This window comes from Monodelphis domestica, chromosome 2 (genome assembly GCF_027887165.1).
Source record: "Monodelphis domestica isolate mMonDom1 chromosome 2, mMonDom1.pri, whole genome shotgun sequence".
Lineage (NCBI taxonomy): Eukaryota > Metazoa > Chordata > Mammalia > Didelphimorphia > Didelphidae > Monodelphis > Monodelphis domestica.
This window is the reverse complement of record NC_077228.1, coordinates 527,498,061-527,518,675: the sequence shown is the minus strand read 5'-3', so window position 1 is coordinate 527,518,675 and position 20,615 is coordinate 527,498,061.

The following is a 20,615-nucleotide window of genomic DNA, read 5'->3' as shown; positions in this document are numbered from 1 at the left end:
TCCATTCTTCTTTGTATTCCTTCATTTAGTTTTCCTTTTCTTTCTCCTTTTCTCATCTATCCCTTCCACCTATCGTTTCCCTGAACATTCTCTCCCAGTGTCTATTATTTTTCCTTCTTTTTCCCTCTTGGGATCCTTCCTCAGCATTAGGCTTTAATTCATTATGGAAGCAACTCCAGAGAGTCCTGGGAAAAGTTAAAGATGTGGCATTCAGGGACCACACCAAAGATAACAGGCTAGAGAATAAATCGACTCGTGGTCCTTTTTATAAAGCTTGGGGACCCTGATGGTGGAGAGAGGAGGCATGCTTCTGCTGGCAGGTCTCAGAAGCAAACCAGAAAGGAGGACCTACAAAAGAAAATCTGAAATATATTTCCTAGTATCCAAGCTAAAAATCCCCAGACTTCTAATACTCTGTGATCTCTTCTGCATTCAGACAATTCCCTAGCCCTCCAGTGGAGGAAGAGGAGGACGAGGAGGAGGAGGAGGAGGAGGAGGAGGATGGTGGCAAGTACTTTGGGCTATGACTGAAGAGGCCTCAATGGTATTCCAGCTCTACTATGAGTTGCCTTGATCAAGTCACTTCCTTTCCCTGTGACCCCAGTTTGCTCCTCTCTTTAATAAGGTGTTTTTGTGACATCATGTGCCCCCCCCTAAACTGGCATCTTGCCTCCTATTAACCAGGGCAGAGACCCTTTAATTTTTGTCTTAGTATCTATATAGCCTTAATGCAGTGCCTGCTACACAGTAGAAGCTTGATTGGTGTACATTATTGATTGCCAATTGATGGAGAACCCATAGTTCTCTTCCTCAAGACACCTACTTCTTGCTTTCAATTGTTACATACTCATTGACTTTTCAGATTTTTTTTGTCTGAGAGAAAAACCTAAAATAAGATCATCTATGAATTAATCCTGGTTTCTTTATGCTTATTGTATAGCTAGATTGTATAGTGATAGATAATACAACTAGATGACAGATACTGAATAGATTGTAAATAAATAGATATAGGATATCAAGATAGAAAATCTAGAAATGATTATAGATGATGATTGAGAGAGATAATAGGCAGATAATATAGATGATAGAAATTAGATTGTAGAGAGATAACAGAGATGATAGAACTAGAAAGGTAGAGATAGATGATACAGATAGAAAATGAATGAAAGGAAATATAGAGATAATAGAGAGACATTAGAGAGAGGGATAAATGATGGAGACGTTTTAAAAATGGAGTATAATAGGGGATAAGTGGGACTAACCAATGAGAGTCTGGTACAATGTTCCTGCCTAGTTTCGATCCAAAATATGGAGACTTAAAGAATTTACTTACAGCCATAACTAATTGAGGGTCTGATACCAGGTTTTCAAGAGATCTTCTAATAGATTAAAGAGCTGAAACGGAGAGCACAAAGAACAGATTCAAATGGAAAACCTCTTATCTTCTCTATTGGCTCTTGGATGAGGCAGATTGCCATTAGCCACTGCCTGGAGGAAAGGCAGGCTGTCCAATTTCTTGCCCAGCTGCCATGTTTTTGAACATGTATGGCAACCCTATTTGTTTCTTGATTGTTTTTTCTAGATCTTGAGATACTCAATAGACATGTATAGACCACGTCAAAATCTCATGAGTTTCATTGGAAGAGCCCACAGAGGTCCCCTCAGTATCCAGAATAGACAGAAGAGATCACCAAACCTGAAGCTACAGAGTGACCTGACTAGGTTCTTCATGGAGATTACCCTAGTTTATCAAGGGAGTAAATCTATCAGTGATGCCACAATCAGAACTATACTTGGTGTGGACTATATAAGAGTAGAAAAGGATTCCTAGGGCCAAGAGGCCCAAGATGCCCTTCAGTCCCATGCAGAAGGTAGAGTGTCCCCACCCTGTCTCCCTCTTTTCCCCACAAGGCTTTGAGCATTGCATGCTCCGTAGGGTTTTGAGAGATGGAATTGGGGGTCTTCACACAGTGGGAGGGGAACCAAAGTGGGAGGGTCAGATTGGGAGGGACAATGGTGCCACAAAATAGAGTGGAGAGGGCATTCAAAGGGGACCTGATTTGATTAAGGGACAGGCAGGGGGTCTAGGAGAATGGATATTTGGTGTGAAATGAGCTTCTGGTCCTTGCTCCATTATGAAATGCAACTGTCCAGCCAGACAGGTCCTTGTTTTTTCTCTTCCTTTCCTCCTTAGTGGGGCCATAAGGGAGCAGTGGCAGAGTGGATTAGATTGTGAGGACAGATGACTAGGACTGTACCTGTCCAGGGGCAAGTGGCCTGAAGACAGCCAAAGTAGATGGAGTTAAATTCCTTTCTCTCATGTTATCTCCTACACATTCCAGAAGAACTCAGCTGCTGATTTTGAGTCAAGCCTTCCCCAGACTGCAAGCACAGGCTTTCTCATTAGCCTGGTCCCAGTACCTCAGACTATGTTTTGATCCTTTCAAGTGAGTAAGGATGAAAAACAGTTTGGTAGCTTGTTTTAGATGAACGGTGGTTTAAGGAAGATCTAACAAGAGAAATTCTCTTTGTTTCAACAAGCAGACTGTGAGCTCTGTGCCCATTCAGAGCTATTATTTATCCTTTTTCATACCATTGAGATACACGAGGGGAAAAAGGGGACTCTTCCAGGCTGAAAAAGACCTCATCAGAAGTAGAACCAGATGGGAGGTCCTGGGTTCAAATCTAGCCTCAGACACTTCCCAGCTCTGTGACCCTGAGCAAGTCACTTAACCCCAAATGCCTAGCCCTTACTACTCTTCTGCCTTGGAACCAACATTTCTATCAATTCCAAGACAAAAAATAAGGGTTAAAAAAAGGAGCTTATGGGGGCAGCTGGGTGGCTCAGTGGATTGAGAGCCAGGTCTAGAGACAAGAGGTCCTAGGTTCAAATCTGGCCTCAGACACTTCCCAGCTGTGTGACTCTGAGCAAGTCACTTTAACCCCCATTGCCTAGCCCTGACCACTCTTCTGCCTTGGAGCCAATACACAGCATTGATTCCAAGACAGAAGGTGAGGGTTAAAAAAAGATGTAGAACCAAGTTACAATTAAGATCTACCATCATAGGAAAGATGGTGGAGTATCGACTTGTTCGGTGCAAGCAAGTTCATCCCCAGATATATCAGTTAGTCACCCTTCTAGGTATTGTTCAATGGAGACTTTTATTCCATTAGAGATCTTAAGAGAGGGCTTGGAAGGACACTGACTGACTCCCAGAGAGCTGTCTCTGGTGGTTTAGTAGAAAGAGGGAGATCATAAGATCATAGGACCCTACATCAAAAGCTGAAAGAGATCCCAGAGGCCAACTAAACACACCCCTCAGTTTATAGGTGAGGAAAATGAGGAACATTGAGTCTTAAGTGACTTGGCCAAGGTCACACAGGTAGTAAGTGGGAGTATTGACTACTACCACCCCATGCCTTTGGTTAAGGTCATGACAGCCAGTAGATGGCAGTCTGTTGAACCCCTATTCTCGGAACCTCTAGAATAGAAGCATAGCATCCAGTTCAAGATGGGGTGATAGTCTCTCAGCACCTGTCCTGGCCCCATTCTGTCTGGAATATGACATTCGGTTAGGGGTGCTCTGTCTTGGGAAGCATTTCAGAAAGGTGGGGACTCCCTAGAAGAATTTTCAGGGCCAGGAGACTAGAGGCTCTGGCCTGTGAGAACTGACTGTGAGATTACTTCAAGAGGAAAGAGGAAATAGTATTTGTGTGTGTGTGTGTGTGTGTGTGTGTGTGTGTGTGTGTGTGTACATAATTGACTGATGCCTTGGCTAGTTCATTGAACTTTTTCCTTCTTTTTATCTTTTTGTTAAAAGGGATAACTTACTGGGTAGAGGAGCAAGGAGGGACATATCTGAAAAATATTTAAAAAAAGGTGAGAGTAAGAAAATTAAAGATGAAAATGAAAACCCAAGGTCGCTTCCTAGCTTGAGATTCAGTTCAATTCAATTCCACTTAACAAATGAACAGAAGCACCTACTATGTTCCAGACACTGTTCTAGGCACTGGCAATATGGAATAAAAAATGAAAATAGTCCTGGCCTTCAAGGAACTTCCATTCTACCCTGGAGGAAATAATAACTATATAATTAAATCCATGTAAAGTATTTACTTTAATTAAAAAAAATAACTTCAAGGGGGTGGAAGTGGGGGAGCAGTGCTAACAGCTGGGAGAATCAGGAAGGGCCCTTTGGGGCTTTATTAGAGGGCACTTGGGCTGAGCCTTGAAGGGAGCTGGGGTCTTGAAGAGGAGAATATTATTCCAGGCATGAAGTGAAAGATATGATGATGTCGTGGGTCAGGAGAAGCCAGCCAGCCACTTTGGGCTTGCTGGTAGAGCACATTCTATGATGAACACCCTAAAGTGTGTCCTTTGACCTCCCGGTCTTTACCAAACCATTTTTGCCTTCTCTTCTCCATTGTTTCAACGATCTGAAATTCTTGTCAATGTGAGTATTCCCTGGACCAAGGCACCCATCCAACAACCCACTATGATTTGTCCAATCATCGCCCGGCTGTCAACCTGGCTGATCTCCATGCAATGGACAGAAAACGAGGGGGATTGTCTTGATGACCTCTAAGGTCTCTTCCAATTCTAGAGCGAGCCTATAGCTAGTAAAGGAAGAAGGATTGGGGTGAGAGGTGGGGGGAAGAAGAGGAGCTTGTGGGTCACACCTTAGACAAAGACTAACGGGAAGGATTTGGATGAGAATAAAAAGTCGGTAAAACCGAGTAAATGAGAATGCCCAATTTTGCATATGGCCGCCTTTTCTGCTGGAGGAAAAAATTTATATGTATGTATATATTTACATATATAATTTTACATTTACACATATTTGTATACATATATGTAGACGCAAATATGGTTTTTTCCCTTTCCTTTTCTTACTGGTAGGATTAACAACCACCAAAAGGCATGCTCTATACCAGTCATCAAAGCCTCATAAAGGCAGTCACAACTTCTGGGCTCAGACATGGATCACCACCATCTGAGTGGCGAGAAGGGCCACAAAAGAAGTGAATGGCTCCCTTCCGTCTCCTCTCAAACCAAAGCCAGATCTAGGGATGCTTGCAGTGGGGGCTACTGGAGATGAAAACAACAGAACAAAAATAATTTCCCACCTCCCCTCCCCATGCCCCCACCTCCAGCATCTGCACCTCTGGTCCTAGGACACACATCAATGTCAGAACTTTTAGGGCTCTCTTCTTCCACCCACCAGAGGCAGCTTTAGGGGACCTGAGGGACACCCCGTACCTCGGCTCCTGGATTCTAGAGATGGCCGGCACTCCCTCCCTCCTGCTTGTGAACCCTGATGGACAGACCATTCAGCCTGAGTTTGGGGATGAACTAAGCTGCCCTATTTTCCATCTCACCCACATTGCATCAAGAATCTAAACATCACAGGATTGCAGAGCTGGAAGGGATCTTGGAGCTGAATCCGTCCAACCCTTCTCATTTTTCAGAATAGAATGACTTGCCAAGAGCAAAGCAATCAATCTCTCAGAATTTCTGACTCCTTAAGAGAAAAGTGCTTTTAAACTAGTCATCCTGAGCTGTATCCTGCAAGCAGGCAGGCAGCCTTGGGAGGATATATTTCTCCTTTCTATATTCTAGTATTTGCAGTGTTAGGAGACTTTGGACTCTGAGCAGTCTCATTAGGTAAACTGAGGCGCTCCTGGAAGAAAAGCACTATCAGCTGCTTTCAAGTAGGTGAAGGGCTATCAAATGAAAAGAGGGACTCAACTTGCTCTGCTTGGCCCCAGAGGACAAGACCAGAAGCAAAGGGTGGAAGTGGGAGAGAGGCCGATGACGGGAAACCATCTCGATAAAGAATGACTTGTACTCTAGCCCATAAACAATCTCCATTGTTCACTTTTCCTCTTTGGTGAGTATTGCATCCCCAGTCCTCTAAGATTGTAGTACAGTCCCTAGGAAACAGAAAACACCCAGGCTTGCCAGATGGCCAAAATCCCCTTTTTGGGGGGACCTACCCAGGCTGCATCCTCACAAAACCTTTGGAGGGTAGGACTGGGTACGCTTCTCAGCCCTGTGACTGCCTGTTGGCCTTCCCTACATCTCTCCTTCTTGGTACAAAGCCTTGATACGGTCCAGGGAAATCCCAACTTGACCTAGAGATATGGGTCATTTGGTCCAAGAGGTTCAGTCCAGGAACTCAGTTTTTTTTTTGTTTGTTTGTTTTTTTTATGGTGCCATCGCTTCTATTCCAATGCTGTTGGCTTAAATTCTAATAGCATTCAATTCCTATATTCTACTCAATCCAGGAGCTTTAGGCTGAGCAATTACATCCTTCCTGCACTGCCATGTTGGGTATCCTACAAGGGTTCAATAGCTATGTAGACCTTCAAGAAACTGGATGGAGTCTATGCATCACACTCCCTTTTCTCTGTGTTTCTTTCATAGCAAGAATGCATCAAAGATTTAGTTATGTTTAGCCCAAAGAAGAGAATAATTGCTCCCATTTGGAACTCTTTATTCCTAACCATTCGGTGGGGAAGGGATCTGGAGCTCTTGAGGTCTACACTCCCCATCCCTTTCAGCTTCCTGAAGTGTAAAGCCCATTCCACCATGTGACTGCCATGGCTCTCTCTAAAGTCGTCAATGACCTCCTTCTTTTCATCCAAGAAAGGACTTTTCTCAGGCTTCAATGAACTGTCTTTGCCTCCTGTAGGCTGGGGATCCCAGCAGAGTTTAAGCTCCTTTAGGGAAGGGATTTTGCCATTTTTCTCTTTCTCTCAGCATCTCCTTAACAGGGTGTCTAATGAATCTCTTGAGTTGATTAGATTTTGTTCCCTGAGGGAAGGGAGAAGCATATAGGCAGGCAAAGAGTGCTCCAAGGTCCCTACAGCACCCACTTTACTTCCCATGAAGGGAAAGGGAAGCCCATTGATGAATGCACAGCATGCATCCAGCCACACCCTTCATGGAACTTCCATTCAATATGTTCTATTATCATTATATTTGATATTATAACATATTATATATTTATAATAAAATATAAAAATATATTATTATATTATATATTTCATATGTCCATCACCCACAAAATAAGCATTGACTATGTAACCTATTTAACATTAAGGAATGACCCCCAAGAAAACTGGATTGTAGAAAGAGTATTAGTTATGGAAGAGGAAGACACAGATTCAAATCCCACCTCTGATGTTTATTACTTTGTGACCTCTCTGGGTGGGTCATTTAACCACTGTGGGCCTCAGTTTCCTCATCTGTAAAATGGGAGCCACATCTAAATCTATGACCCCATATCTCTCTCTACCAGACCCAGTTCACTTTCTATAAAGGTCTTACAGATGATTTCCTTTGCAAAGGTACAAATTCCAGACTATCAGGAAATTTCTTATCTGAATGCTGTACTGACTACTTCCTTTGCTAGGGCCTTTAAGATTAAGCTTCCCTGAAAATCTCTTCCATTTGATTGTAAGCTCCTTGAGGGCAGGGACTATCTTTGGCCTGTGGCATGCCTCTGGTATAGCAGGTACTTAATTAAATGTTGATTGATTGCTTGAAAACAAAAGCTTCTGGTCCTGTGAGTGAATGTTCCTTATGTATTGCTCATTTTTCCTATACTTCATATTGAAAATTCCTCTCCCCATGCCCAGCAGAGTTCAAGATCTCAGGCCTATCCAAGCACTTTCATTCTCTTTGATGCTGTTTACCGCCCCCTCCATCTTTCTGGCTTCTCTTTTTTCCCTTAGCTTCCACAGTCTTCTACAACTACCATGGCTCTCTTCCAAGCTCTCTGTCCAATCTTTCTTCCTCTCTTTGTTGGTTTCTTTTCTTCTTTCTGCCCTCTAAATGTGGGAATTGGTCCCAAGGTTCCATTCCTGGCCCCATTCTCTTTCTTCTCTCTATACTCATTCTTTAATGTCATCCTCTCCCACTGCATCAGTCTCTGGGAGAGTGAACTCAGCTGCCATCTTTTCTTTAGTTCCATCCCTGGATCTCCAGCTCACCATTAGAGTTCCAACAGAGCATCCCAATGGCACTGCAGATGGCGGCCCAAGAAGAGAGCATGGTCTTTCCCCAAGAAAACTGAGCAGCTGAATAGGATTATTTAGATGACCCAGAGTGGAGGAGAGAGGAGTCAAGATAGTGCTGTAAAGCCATGGCACCAGGCGCCTTGGCCAAGCAGCCAATAGCAACAGTAATGATTGGCATTGATATGGTGCTTTAAAAAGTGTTTTACAGGGGGTTAGGGGAAAATTCTGATTTTAAAATGTTAAAAGATCTAACTTTTCTCTCTATCCCATCAGCCTGCCATTCCTAAAGAATTTGGGGAAAAAATCAGACATTTTGTGTGCAACCTCCCGGCCCGCGAAAGGTTACAAGGAGAAAAGATAGAAACAGGATAGAAGTTTTGGATTCCGCGAAGGGCGTGAACGAGCCGGTTTTAGAGATGTAAATAATCGAGTCAGTAATCAATTATTAATTTTTGGGAGCCACAGCCTGCTCCGACCACTGGTGGTTATTAATTCAGGCTCTTCCCACCCAATGATCTCAATTTAACACTGCACTGGTCAGAGGATAATGCTAGCTCAGAAGGAAAGGAGATCAGAAACTAAAGGAGGTAGATAATGCTAGGTATTAGCATTAGCAAAGAGAGAGAAACAGGGAGGCCTGGCGGAAGGGCCAGGCCTCAGGGAGAAAGATAGAGAGGAGAGAGAAAGGGGAGAAGTTGCTCCATTGCAAACCTATCAGTGTCCCCCCTAGTGGGCGGGCTGGCTGTGTCTCGCCAATTTATTCTCTTTGATATACAAATGAGCTCAGTACATATTGATCAGTTACATGATACCTCAATACATATGGATGAGTTACCTGGCATATTGCCATTGGATAATTGCAACTTATGACAAGGTGAAGGTGGGGTTATTATCCTCAGGCGAGTGAGACAAAGGAAAGCAAGGTTTTGCGCCTAAACTTCAGCCACGCTGGGAATAGAGCTCATTGCCATGCGCAGGATGGCCATGTGCTCACTCACAATCCTTGTCTCTCCATAATACCTATGGGCTGGACTGCTACATTGTGCAAAAAATTGTTCTTGTATTTTTGTAGTTTTGAGGGGATTTGTAACTAAAAACAAATTATTTATTTAAAAAGGCAATCTGGATGGGGGAAGATGTTTTGGGTCTTTTATAATTGTCATTAAAAATATCTGGCAAACTAAAAAATTAATTAAAAGTATTTTACACATGTTGCCTAATCTGATTTTGACAACAACTTTGTGAAGAAGTATTCTGGTTATTCCCATTTTACAAATGAGAAAACAGAGGCTTAGAGAGGTCAGTTGACTCGCTCAGTGTCGCAAAGCTCATGTTGGAGGTAGAATTTGAACTCAGATCTTCTTGACTTCAAGTCCAAGTTCTAGCTGCTTCCCAGGAATTTATTAAGCATCTTGTTCACTTATTTTTCAGTTGTGTCTGACCTTCATGACTCCACTTGGGGTTTTCTCAACAAAGACACTGGAAGTGGTTGGCCATTTCCTTCTCTAGCTTATTTTACAGATGAGGGAACTGAGTCAAACAAGATAAAGTGACTTGCCCAGGGTCATCCAGCTAGTGAATATCTGAGGCCAAGATGACCCTTCCTGACTCTAGACCTGGGGCTCTGTGCACTGTGGCATCCCTAGCTACCTTATTGCACACCTATTATGGCTGAGGACATAACAATGTGCCATCTCGACCCTCAGGAAGCTTACATCATATGGGAGGGGCAAAATGTGCAATTAAGGAGTCAGAGAGATGCAAAAGAGAAACAATAGCTCTGGAGACCCAGAGCCTGTGTTGGACCCCTTCCCTGACACTCCTAGGTGACCTTGAGCAAGCCACTGGACCTTGGTGAGCCTGTTTCCCCCTCTATAAAATAAAAGGTTAGACTGGCCAGCCTCTGGGGTCCTTTTCAGCTCTTGAGCTATTATATGATCTATGTAACACACTGTATATATTATATATTTATTATGTTTGTTATATATTATGTTGGGTTATATCCTATTTCCTACATAATAAAAATCAAATAAATATTAGGGGAGTTTAGAGAGGAAGGCATCAGCAGCTCAGGAAATCTCTCAGACTCAGTTTCCTCATCTGTAAAATGGAGATAACAATAACACCTCCCTCCCAGAGCCATTGTGAGGATCAAATAAGATAATGGATCTAATGTATTACCAGCCAACCTAGATTTGGCTCTTGTGATGTTTCCCCAAAGGGGGAGAATTTGGAAGTCTGCATCCTGAGGGGTGTGAACGAAAGCCCCACAAAGCAAAAGACTGTATAGCCTAATGGGACACCCAGACCTGAATACAAATGGGCAGGAAACTTCCTGGTCCTGGACTTTCCCTTTCTCGATCATAAAGTTGGAGTGTCCTACTAGAGTGCTGGCCTCCAAGGTCCCTTGCAACACTAAATCTAAAAAAAATGCAACTCATAGTCCTGAAACCTTGGGAAAGTCATTTTCCCTTCCCAGTTTTTAGTTTCCCCCCCTCCAAAAATGGTAAAATTGGAATAGATGACCTCTAAGATCCCTTTCCATGGACCATTTCACAGCCTATATGACCTCCAAAAAGTCCAGAATAAAGGGATGTTTACGCTTCTCTCCAGAGCCAGGTACAGAGTTCCTAAGATACAAGGAATAGCTCCATTAATGGCCAGCCATGGTTCCTCTTGGAAGTCCTCTAGGCTTCCTCGAGGGGCTCTCTTCTTTTAGGCTGTGGCACCATCTTGTGGTTCTTTATATGATTGGCTACTGCTATTCTTTGCTTAATGTGTTCATCAATTCTCCTTCCTTCCTTCCTTCCTTCCTTCCTTCCTTCCTTCCTTCCTTCCTTCCTTCCTTCCTTCCTTCCTTCCTTCCTTCCTTCCTTCCTTCCTTCCTTCCTTCCTTCCTTCCTTCCTTCCTTCCTTCCTCCCTTCCTTCCTTCCTTCCTTCCTTCCTTCCTTCCTCCCTCCCTCCCTTCCTCCCTCCCTCCCTTCCTCCCTCCCTCCCTCCCTTCCTCCCTTCTTCCTTCCTCCCTCCCTCCCTTCCTCCCTCCCTCCCTCCCTTCTTCCTTCCTCCCTTCCTCCCTCCCTCCCTCCCTCCCTTCCTTCCTCCCTTCCTTCCTTCCTCCCTCCCTTCCTTCCTTCCTTCCTTCCTTCCTTCCTTCCTTCCTTCCTTCCTCCCTTCCTTCCTTCCTTCCTTCCTTCCTCCCTCCCTCCCTTCCTTCCTTCCTCCCTTCCTCCCTCCCTCCCTCCCTTCCTCCCTTCCTTCCTCCATTCCTTCCTTCCTTCCTTCCTTCCTTCCTTCCTTCCTTCCTTCCTTCCTTCCTTCCTTCCTTCCTTCCTTCCTTCCTTCCTTCCTTCCTTCCTTCCTTCCTCCCTTCCTCCCTCCCTTCCTTCCTCCCTCCCTCCCTCCCTTCCTTCCTTCCTTCCTTCCTTCCTTCCTTCCTTCCTTCCTTCCTTCCTTCCTTCCTTCCTTCCTTCCTTCCTTCCTTCCTTCCTTCCTTCCTTCCTTCCTTCCTTCCTCCCTCCCTTCCTTCCTCCCTTCCTCCCTCCCTTCCTCCCTCCCTCCCTCCCTCTCTTCCTCCCTTCCTTCCTCCCTCCCTCCCTTTCTTCCTTCCTCCCTCCCTTCCTTCCTCCCTCCCTCCCTTCCTTCCTTACTCCCTCCCTCCCTCCCTTCCTTCCTCCCTCCCTTCCTTCCTTCCTTCCTTCCTTCCTTCCTTCCTTCCTTCCTTCCTTCCTCCCTCCCTTCCTTCCTTCCTTCCTTCCTTCCTTCCTTCCTTCCTTCCTTCCTTCCTTCCTTCCTTCCTTCCTTCCTTCCTTCCTTCCTTCCTTCCTTCCTTTGTGGTTACCCTTTGCTTACTCATAACTTCAGTCTTTCTTCCTGGCTATACACATTACAAGGAAAAGTTTGTCAGTTAGCATGACATCAAGCTGTCTCCACCAAACAGCTCTTCAAAGTCCATCTGTTCCACCAAGCCTTCCAGCTCATTTGACCACCCACTACTGTGCATTACTACCAGACTGGGACAACAAGCAACAGACTCATCTACTATGGCATCTGTCTGCTGGATTCAGGAACAAGGAGGGCTCCAGGCTCTTATTGGGAGACTTGGCAGTCCTTTAGAGGAGAGCATCCCCATTCCCTCACCTATCTTTCCTGCAGGGATAGGCACACCTAAGCCTTCCTGTCATCCAGGCTCTTTATTTAGTCAAATCTCTCAATCACAGATGATTTCAGAATTGGAAAGGAACCTTAGCAGTGATGGAAATAGTCCAAGACATACCCGGATATTTATTCTCACTCTAACACACCTAACAAGTGGGGTGTCCTTTGGAGACCTCCTACCACCTCCAGAGACAGCCCATTCCACTTTTGAATGGCTCTAATTATCCTATTTGAGGGCTGAATGAGGACTAAGATGCTTTGATTTGTTCTTCTGCATCTCCCTCCAGGACCAAATAGAATTGTGCTGTGTGTATCCAGGAGCCACGGAGGCAACTGTTACTCTTCTAGCATCCTCAGAAGCACCAATAACCCCAGTGAAGAAGTCTCATTCCCACATCCCTTTTTGGATGGCTGGTCCCTTCCCTTTATGGCCTCAGTGGGAGGAGAAGATAGATGTTATTGAAGATGCTGCTTTTCTTGGTTGACTCACTCTTGATGCTGTTCTGAGGCTAGGAAACTAAAGAGACTGGGGGATCCAAACTCCAGCCTGAGGGGGAGATTTACTGTGAAGGCTTGGAACTAGAAGTGAGTGGGATGCTGAGGTTTGAGAATATGCGCGGAGTGCTTTTAGTTTTTCCTAGGCTGTTATCCAATTAGCTTACTCAGTAATGACCTTGCCTGGGGGTGAGTGGCTGAAACAATGCTGAGTCTGGAAAAAAAGAGATATGACCAATAGGTGGGAAGGAGTCATATGAGTGATAGATACATCCTGGCACATATTGCTACATGAGAAGTAAAGATGAAAGAGCAAAGCGGTGGGTTGCAGGCTGCTTGACAGGGAGCCAAGTGCCAGATCTGGAGTCAGGAAGACTCATTTTCCTGAGTTCAAATCCAGCCTCATTTCCTAACTGTGTGATTCCGAACAAGTCATTTAACAGTTTCCTTCAGTTTCTTTATTTGCAAAATGACCTGGAGAAGGAAATGGCGAAGAACTCCAGAAAGAAAACCCTGTTTGCCTCAATTTCCTCATTTGTAAGATGAACCAGAGATGGAAATGGCAAACCACTCCAGTATCTCTGCCAAGAAAACCCCAGATGAGGTCACAAAGAGTGAGACCGTACTGAAACAACTCAATAACAATAACAAGATGCAGATATTTATATAATGAGGATAATAGCTAGCATGAATATAGCACCCTAAGCTTTTCCGAGTACTTAAATTTTTCATCTTTTTTTATCCCCATACCCGCTCTTGGGGGGGGGGGGATATTATTATCTCCATTTTACAGGTGAGGAAACTGAGCCTGAGATGTTCAATGACTTCTCCAGGATGATACAGCTACTAAATGTCTTATGTTGGATGTGAATTTAGGTCTTCTTGATTCCAAGTCCTATGCTCTATCCACTGCCCTACAGATTTGGGGCATTCTTTATTTGTTCCTACCAGTGACTTCAGATTATAGGGAGCATCTGGTGAGGACAGCCCCTCTATTACCAACACAGATTGTCACAGTTCTGAAATCAAGAAAACTCTATGACATGCCTGGAGTATTATTACTCCCATTTTACAGAAGAGAAAATTAAGACTGAAATACAAGAACTTGCCCAAGTTCACATGGCTGGCAGAACTTGGTTTTGAACCCAGGTCTTCCAACTACAAATAATAATATGGTTATTTAATTAGTTTTCATTTAAAGTTTGAGTTCTTTTGACTTCAACAGAGCAAAAAAAGTTATTCCACATTGGTTTTGTTTACTATTATTTTCACTCCTATCTACTGATAAAGCCAAAGCCTGGAAAAGTAAGCTTTGAGATAATAAAATTAAAACAATGTATTTAAATTTTGGAAGGTAACAGGGCCATGATTCAGAGGGACTGAAATTGAAGCTCCAAAGCAAATGTGAGAATGCCAACCATATGACTCTGCCAGTATTGCACCAGTTCCCAAAAGATGAAAAACTTCACAGCACGCTAGGAGGAAAGATCACCATTGTAGCTCCAGAGCAAAGGAGAGATATGAGCTCTCAGATATACCTTTGTTTGCTCCTGAAAGTAGGAGGCTCCAAGCTGTAACAAAGACTGATGTCAGACCAAGTTTACAGAGCTACTCTGTCCATGGGGTGCTATTAGATATTTAATAACCAGCTCTCTGGGGGGAAATATGCATGGCACATGCCATTTTAATCTGCATGAATAACATTTTCTCCATCACTTTCTTAAACCTAGATAATCAGTTAAACAATAAATTCACAACAAAATAAAACAAAAAAGTACCATTTGTTGACTCATGAGATATAAGTGCTCATTCTGAAAATTTAACAATCAGCTTTCAGAGGTCTATATGAGATGGATCAAACACACTCCTGACCCTATCTCTGGAGTTATCTCCACTACTTAAAAAGTAACTGAGGAGCATGTTAAATACTCATTCTTATAATGCCCCCTCCATCCCAGCTAATATGACTCACATGCTCTTCCCTGATTGCCCACTGACATATCTTTGCTCTAGTATTTTCTAATCTTCACAAAAGATCCATCAGTTGAAACCCTGGTGTGCCTTCATGACTCAGCTAAAGTGCTGCCTTATCTATGAAGCTTTGAATGATCCAAGTAGCCAATAGTGAATCTTCTTTCCTTCAAAATTCCATTGCTCTCTGTTTAATAAATAGAATGGGATCGTTGCATTCCACTTGTATTGTGAGCATGTTTCAAGATATATATAGTATCTTGCCCCCATCCACCATCAGAATAGAAGCTATTTGAGGGCAGGCCATAGTATCATAGATTTAAAGTTGGAGAGGACCTCAGAAATTCAATAGTCTAATTTTGTGGATGAGGAAACTGAGATCCAAAGAATGACTTACCCAGGATCACACAAGCAATAAGTACAAAGTGAAAATTTGAACCCAGTTCCTATGATTCAATAGTTAAAAATTTTCACATGGTATTTAGTTGTTTTATATTTGATATAGTTAATAACAATTATTTGATGATAAAATGCAAGAAAGTTGGGAGACCTTTCTGTCCTAGGATCACTGTAAGTAGATATGTCCCAATTGGAGGAAGCACCTTGGAGCCCAAAGAATGATGTTGACAACCTGGAAACTATGAAACTATTTTTTCCATAGTTGATGGAATTAATGGGATGAGAGAGAGAGAGAGAGAGAGAGAGAGAGAGAGAGAGAGAGAGAGAGAGAGAGAGAGAGAGAGAGAGAGAGAGAGAGAGAGAGACTCATCTTGAATGCAAGTAGACACAAGATGGCGCCATGTCCTAGACAATATTTTGCCACAATACCTCTTTCAGGTTACCACATACCACATACCACAATAGCTCTTTCAGGTTAATTTCTGTTCTTCCTCTTTATCTTTTCCACTCACCCTGAAAATGGCCTCTAATGGATGCTGGTACATCTTTGTATCCTTGATGGTTGCATGTGCATATAAAATGTGGATGCAAATTCTCTGTCTGTCATGGACACTGACCAGTTATGGAAGGGAAAGAATTCTCTGTGATTCCAGGAGACACAGATCTCTCTACTTTGTAGAGGCTGCCACCATATTTCCAGGTACAGAGAAGTTTTCCCAGGTGTTAGACCCACTCTTAATGCCTTCATTTCCATTGGCAATATCAGACTAGGACTCTTTGACCTCAAAAACTCAATGCTCCACCTTCCCTCTCCTCCTAAAATGCAGCTGGTGTGTTTTCTGCCCTTGTGAACATATCCCCAGGTCTAAAAACTGGAGAAGACCCCTAGTTTCTCTTCAGTTACCTTCCAAGTCCCCATAAGTCTCAGAACAATTATTTTGAGTTATTCCCAAGGACACTGCTGGAGTAGCAGGAAAAGTGCGGATCTTGGAATCAGGCAAGACTCGGGCTTGGTTTAACTTTCCTTAGGTAGATGAAGTGATTCAGATTCAATGATGGCCTCACTACCAGTTTTCCCTTGTTAGAGAAAGATAAGCTAGTCATCAAACCTTGGAAGTCGGGTACAGAGAGGAATTCGTTGACTACAGGACCAGTGGAGACGTCTCAGAAAGACAACGCCGAATTCATCAGAGCTTTGGTGCAGATCACAGAGATACCTGTGGGTTATGAGGCAGGGGGCTCATCGCTAGAGAGTGGCAACGTGCTAGAAAAAAACAGCTGTGCCAATTTTGAGTATTGATTCTAAGATGGAAGGGAAGAGGGTTAAAAAAAGTGATGAGGCTTGAGCTGTTCATTGTCTTTCCACCATCTTTTCAGCTAAGCACCTGCCTCCTATACCCAGCACAGACATTCAGTAGGAGAAAGAAGGAATTTGTGCTTCCCCTGCCCAGCTTTGAGAAATGGTTATATGGGTGTTTTTTCCCCTGTTCTGAGTGATTCTTAAGTTGACAACCTTGGAGTCAGAATTATAGATAGAGTGGTGTGGCAGGCAGCCATCTCAGCATGGAAACCCTGATGAGCAAGGTTGCCTGGGACTCACTCCCTGAGCATTCTGGACTTGGATCTGGAACTATGCTCTGAGGAAGCAGAGCTAAACTAGGAACCTTCATCCATCTCCCTTTTTACCTGGAGACTGAGCTAGGACAAGGGGGAAGGGGAAGGAGATTGGGCCTCCCATTCGCTGAGGGGAATAATGGCTGTATATTTGTGATTATCTTTTGAAGTAATAGTCCTGCTTGGTGAAGCTCTGCTGTGACACATTTTTATTTAAGACACTGTTCATATGTACAGACTGAAGTGTCAGAAGATTTTGATATAGATGACAAAGTAGTCACATAGGTCAGTTGCTTTGTTCCCCTAAGAAAGGTGTGAATTTTTTCTCTTCTCCTCCCCTTCTGGTACCTTGAAAACTGAACCGGCAAGGTCTGGCCCTCCACAGTTTGTGGGCTCAGGAAGGGTTCTCTGCTCTCACCTGGTCTGGAGCAGCTGCTTTTCCAAACTTTGCTTCCTTCAGTGACTTTCCTCCTGCTTCACATAGCAAATCTAGAAGGGCGAAGGCTGTGTTCAAGTGTTATGGCTCCCTGCCCTTACCTTCAGGAGAAAAGACTTTGGTATAATTGTCTCTACAGGGTTTTCCCATTTTCTTCTGCCCGGTGTTCCTACAGCTCATCCTGAATTGTCCTCACGATGACTTTTCTGTCATTAAACTGTCTTGAATCTTTTTATCTCTCCACAGCTAATGGCTGCTTTATGCGGTGAAACTGCCCCTAATCTCTCCTTGTCCTCTCTGAGTTTTCAGAAATCAATTCCTGTTGGTGTTGCACTCAGCACGGAGCACCAGTGGTTGCTAAGCATTATGGTGCCTCCTGAGTGTGACATGTAATGACTCCAAATGAGATTAGGGTAAAAAGCCATGCAGGAAAAGCCAAGGAGAAAAGGAATGCCTTCATCTGCATGATGGAGCTCTCTGTCCCTTTCTCTCCCCCTGCCTCCTCCCCACCCTCCTCTCTCTCTCTCTCTCTCTCTCTCTCTCTCTCTCTCTCTCTCTCTCTCTCTCTGTCTCTGTCTCTCTCTCTGTCTCTGTCTCTCTCTCTGTCTCTCTGTCTCTCTGTCTCTCTGTCTCTCTGTCTCTCTGTCTCTCTCCCCCTCTCCCTCTCTCTTTCCCTCCCCCTCTCTATTTCTCTCTCTCTCTCTCTCTCTCTCTCTCTCTCTCTCTCTCTCTCTCTCTCTCTCTCTCTCTCACTCTCTCTCTCTTCTCCCTCCTCTCTCTGCATCCCTCTCCCTCTCTCCCTCCCCCTTCTCCCTCTCCCTCTTCTCTCTCTTTCCCTCCCCCTCTTCCTCTCCCTCCTCTCTTTCCCCACTCCTCTCTCCCTCTCACCTCTCCCTCTTCTCTCTCACTTTCTCTGTCCCACCATTCTTTGTGTGTGTGCCTGCAGCAGATACCTATATACATACATATATTTATACCCATATGAAGTCACATAATGGACATTATCCCCAAAATATATGAATGTTAAAAAAAGATGGGTCAATCACATCTCAAGACTAAAAGATGATCAATGAATCCCCCTCATAGGGTTATGGGAACAAAAGAACCTATATTGATATCTGGAAGGGAGTTGAGAGGTCATTCACTTTACACATTTTATAGAAACTGAGTCCTAGAGAAGTGAGCCATGATCGAAGTCTGGATCCAGTGCCTAGTTCTACTGTGTTATGTTCTCTTGCTGCCATGTTGCATTGAGCATCCAAACAAGCACAGGATAATGAGAAGCATTATTTCTTCCAATGCCCATCCCAGTTCCCCCAAGTTGGAAATATAGAATGGCATGGACAAGAGTAGTCCAGGTTGGAAAAGCATAAATGAATTGTTATCTGCCTCACTGGAGGGAGTATCCACTGCAGGGAGATCATAGTTCCACTGAGGCATTGAAATATGAAGTAGAGTCCTCTACAAAATTCTTAATTTGATGCCTTCTAGTCATGTAGAGATAATGCTAAGTTCTTAAAGCCTTCATAAGTAGGGCACAAATGCCAGAAAGTCCTACCAAAGTCCAGTTGTTTCAAATATTGACCTAGGCATGACTGTTGCCTTAAAGAGTGACCATTTTTTAGTCATGAGAGCCTCATTTTTAGAAATCCAGTATCAAGGTAACAAACATTTTCATGAGAGTAATTCATGAAAACCACCTGTTATGCCACAAAAGAGGGTATGATCTAATCTGTGTACCTCAAAATTTCTCAGACTTATGAATGTTAGGGGTTTCCCCCATTGGGGAATCTTCTACTTAAAAAAATTCCCTAGCAGATGGTGAGAACTCTACTTGAGTGTGGGGGCTCCTTGCCTTGGGAATATCCCTACTCCACCCTACTTGGGACTGCTTTAGGATAGAGAGCTCCTTGAGAACAATGAAAAGTACTTTGATCCATGCTTATGGAAGGGACAGGAAGTTCTTTGAGTCATGACTATTTTAGAATTGATACAATGGGATACTAAGTACCTATAAAGGTGGGGCAACTTGTAAACTACTTAAACCTAAAAGGGTGATAACTTATTCAGAGGTTTTTTCTTAATGAAATTTGTCAACACAGCAGCATTTTTTTTCTGACTTACTAAAGAGATTAAAATTATTCAGCTGTGAATTCAAAATGGGCAGTCCTTTAGAAACATCTACAATGATTGGTAGATGTAAGGACTTAGGGGAGGTGACAGAGGAGATTTTGCCCTTAAAAATAAGAGCTCAGAGAAGAGCTGGATCTGATTCTGAGGGAGCTCATTTTGAGAAGACTCATTCTGAGATTCTCAATTTCTGACTCTCATTCTGAAGGAGAGTTCCTTGAGGAACTCCTCTGAGGGACTCTGTCCCTCTGGGGTAGGAGCTCTGGAGGCTCCTGAGAGAGGCCCTTTGAAGCAATCTCTGGCTGGAAGACTCTTTGAGGAAGGACACTGGCCTGGTGTCACTAGTATCCTTGTTTAGTCAGACCTTGTGGTGAGTGTTAAAAAACTGACTGATTTCTCTTTTTAAGACTCAGGTCTAGGACTTCCGGTTAAGATGGCGGCTTAGAGAAACCTAAAGCTCAGATCTCCGGAAAACCCTTCCCCACCGATCTCAAACTATAAGCTCCTAAGGCGCCGAAATTCAAAACGATCAACAGCACAGACCCTGGGAACCCTCCTCCTGGACCTGGACCCGGTTCAAAAGGTACGGCTCCCCTCAAAAGCCAGAACCCGAGATCACTTGGACCTCAGGGGTAGGAGTGCAGAGTCCAAGGCTCCCGGAAGCTGCAGCCCGGCCGGCTCAGAGAGCAGAACCCTCAGGGCCTTCTACCCGAGTCCCAGTGAAAGTTACTGCCTGGGGCTTCCGCTGCAGAGAGCTGGTCTAAACAACAGCAACCCTCAGGGCGGGCAAGACAGCCTCAAGGGCTGGATCCTGCTATCCAAGTCTCAGTGAAAGTCCTTGCCCTCGGAGCTTGGGAAAGCTGCAGCCCATCCCCCCCGCAGGCCGACGAAACAGCCTCACGGCCAGTGATTCTGAAGGCAACTTCCGGAATGCGAGCCGGGGGGAGAGTGTGGCCTCGTGGTCCGACCCTTCCATTCCAGTTCCAGTGAGGCATATTCAGTTTAACCCAGGGAAAGCTCATAGAACCATCTGCCCAGGACTAAAGCCTCTGATCACCAGACAGAGATAAGAAAAGCTAATCCTCCACATTCAGAGATGACAAACTCCACAGAAGCACAGAAGCCCCAAAATACCAAGAAAAATAAGAAGAAAGGGGCGACTTTGGACACATTCTATGGAGCCAAAATACAAAATACAGAGCAGATAGAAGAAGATATACAAGAAAATTCTCCAAAATCTTCCAAAGGAAATAGAAACTCTCCACAAACCCATGAAGAATTTGAATCAGAAATGACCAAAAAGATGGAAGCCCTCTGGGAGGAAAAGTGGGAAATAATGCAAAAGAAATTCATGCATCTACAAAACCAGTTTGACCAAACTGTAAAAGA